This window comes from Trachypithecus francoisi, unplaced genomic scaffold, assembly GCF_009764315.1.
Source record: "Trachypithecus francoisi isolate TF-2019V2 unplaced genomic scaffold, Tfra_2.0 Lachesis_group15, whole genome shotgun sequence".
Classification (NCBI taxonomy): domain Eukaryota; kingdom Metazoa; phylum Chordata; class Mammalia; order Primates; family Cercopithecidae; genus Trachypithecus; species Trachypithecus francoisi.
Window position 1 is genome coordinate 35,562,445 of NW_022681460.1, and position 3,214 is coordinate 35,565,658.

A 3,214-nucleotide genomic window follows, 5' to 3' on the forward strand; every position below is an offset into this window, starting at 1 on the left:
GAGCAGTTGTGACAGTTAGCATTACATGAAATATCGGCAAGAAATTGATATTTTAAAACCCCAAACCTCACAATGGGTAGTAATCAGACCATCAAAATACATGGGTTCTCTTTGCATGCCTGCCTCGTGTACTTGCAACATAAGAAATGGAGCAATAAAATATTAATGTTGTAAAACATTTAGGGTTACATAAATAGAAGAAAAAACACTGAAATATGAAAATATATCAGGTATCTCATGATGAGGCCAGACTCCACTCCTGGTTGTCTCCTTCTGGGAGAGTAGGCTAGGATTCAGTCACATAGAATCATCTAGCAGCAGGATCCAGCTGGGTATACAGCTCTGCTGCTAAACTGAAGGCAAAGTTAGAGTCCAGTCCCACTTTGTTGGCTTCTTGTTTCATTGGTTTGTGGAACATTTAAATAAAGAGAGTCTGGGATTTTCTTCAATGCAGAAGGCGCCTATGATTTCCTAGTTTTAAGATAAGAGATTCCAGTATTTCTATAGGATTCTGCAGCTGGTTGGCTGCTGAGCAGTGGAGTAGTGACTCAGGGACATACAGCTTTGCCTAACAAATGGCACCTTTCCTAGATGCATGATTCTGCCATGTGTTTGCACATGCTATGTCAGCACCTTGAAATGTTCTCCTTCCTGTATGTCACCTAGCTATTAACACGCCTACCATCACCAGCAAACTTCTAAGATTGACTGGCTTAACTGTCTCCTTTTCATAACTGCTTTGGACAGAAGTAATTGCTCCCTCTTTTGTGATACCATAGAACTTTGTTTTCACCTCTGTGGTAAGCTTTACCTTAATGCATTATAAGTTGCCCCTTCATCTATGCCAGATGTATAGGAGCTATGGCCTCTCCACATTTGAAAGTAAAGTGCCTAGAATAGCACTTGGCTAACAGCGTGTATTAATGAGGTGTGTTGAATGAATGAATGAAATTTTGCAAGGTCATTCTGGTTTAACCAACATTTATGCACCTGGTCTTATTCTCTCCATTATTAATCTTTTTTTTTTTTTTTAAAAAAAAAAACTTCAAAAATAGTTTTGCTTATTTAAAGTTTAATTATTCTATCAGTTCACAAATACTAATTAAGCACTTATTATATGCCGGGAACTCTGGTTGGAGCAGACTTATTTTAGGGGACAGGTCAGAGAAGAAATCGTAGAAAGAATAGAATTGTAGATCAGGAGCACATGGGGAACTATGGGAGGAGTTTTAATAAAGAGGCAATACGATTTGACTGGCACTTTAAACAAATACTTGTTTCTAAAGGTTATACTTTCAGGGATCATTTCTATAGTTTGTTACTAGAGAAGATTCTCTGAATGTGCAGAGCACCAGAAACCACGATGAGGACGAGAAGGGGCAGCATCCTTTCCTAAATGTGAACCCAGCTCCTGGTGTTGCTTCAACTGCCATTTGCCGTTAATGATAGTTCTTCTTTCCCACTGGGAGAATAAAAAGGAGAGATGCAGTCCTTTATATATATATATGTGTGTGTGTGTGTGCGTGTGTGTGTGTGTGTGTGTGTGTGTGTATGTCTAACTGCTGTGTGGGGAATAGGCCATAGTGGAGGAGTGGAAAGCAGAAAGACCACTTAACATATGCACTAGTTTTCTAGGAATTCTGTAAAAACGTACCACAGTCTGAGTGGTTTAAACAACAGAAATTTGTTGTTGAAACTCCTGGAGGCTAGATATCTGAGACAAAGGTGTTGGTAGAGTCAGTTCCTTCTGATGGCTCTGACGGAGACTGTTCTATGCTTCTCTCCTAGCTTTCTGGTGATCTGCAGACAATCTTAGGCATAGATGCATCACTCTGGTTTCTATTTTCATCTCCTCATGGCATTCTCTCTGTGTGCTCATCTGTCTCTGCATCCAAATTTTCCACTTTTATAAGGACACCAGTCATATTGGACTAGAGCCTACCCAAATGACCTCATCCTAATATGACTGCAAAGACACAATTTCTGAATAAGATCACATTCTGAGACACTAGGGATTGGGCTTCCATGTATCTTTTTGGAAGAATGCAATTCAACCATACCAGTATACTATGGAAATAGTGAAGTCTAAAGATGATGGGTGGACCAGAGCATAAACACTGGAGACAAAGAGAAGTGGCTGCTATTGCCATCATTTTGAAGGTTGAGCCAACAGGTTTTGCTGATTAATTGGGTGTGGGGTATAAAGAATAGAGGGAACTTAAAAAGACTTCAGGATTTGGGACCTAAATAATTACTATTTTCTGAAATTAAGAAGACTGAGAAGAGTGTAGAGGAAAGTGAAAATTTTGTTTTTGAACACGTTAGCATGTTATCATTGAAAGCTATTAGGATTTCTAGGAAGAAATGTTGATGAAGTGTTTTGGTATACAAGTCTGGCTTACGAAAATTTATAGCTGCAGAAGACCTAATCATCTTAGTTCAACCAATACTTATGACAGATAAAAAATTCAGTTTTTTGTTTTGTTTTGTTTTGTTTTCCACTTAGGCTGGAGTACAATGGTGCGATCTGGGCTCACTGCAACATTCACCTCCTGGATTCAAGCAATTCTTCTGCCACAGTCTACCAAGTAGCTGGGATTACAGGTGCCCCCCACCACAACCAGCTAATTTTTGTATCTTTAGTAGAGACACAGTTTCACCACGTTGGCCAGGCTGGTCTCAAACTCTGGGCCTCAAGTGATCTGCTCGCCTCAGCCTCCCAAAGTACTGGGATTACAGGCGTGAGCCACCCCACTCTGCAGAAGTCAGTGTTTGTGAAAAGTGTTATTTAAAAAGTAAAACAAGACACCTTGCTCCAAGGCCACTGTAACATGTAGTGAAAGCAATAGAAAAAAAAATAGCTCCCTTGATTTCCAATCTAACACCTTTTCCATTATATTGAAAGCTTTCATCAGCAATTTTTAGTTCCACATGCAGTTAGTAAACAGTGGTTGGTAGCCTAATGCAACAAACATGTTAAAAATTACAATTCTGGGCCCAGTAGTTGGGTGACAAAGGTTTCAGCTTAATACATATTCCAATATATTATCACAAAATGTATAAACATGACTAGATGGTCAAAAATATCGCAAGCTAGAATAATTTTGGAAATTGAACTGTTTGGTTTTTTTTTTTTTTCTTCTGACACAAATTCAAAGCTCTAATGCAGGATCTGATGTTGAGACTATGCTACCTTGAAGCATAGATGCTGAAT

General features: G+C 39.0%; 1 non-coding gene across 1 annotated transcript; it reads left to right on the forward strand.

Moving 5' to 3' along the window:
- Window positions 1-1,283: 1,283 nt before the first annotated feature.
- LOC117098214 lies at window positions 1,284-1,490 on the forward strand. Its single transcript, XR_004443259.1, has one exon. It is a non-coding gene; the product is annotated as a small nucleolar RNA U3 (small nucleolar RNA).
- Window positions 1,491-3,214: the final 1,724 nt, after the last annotated feature.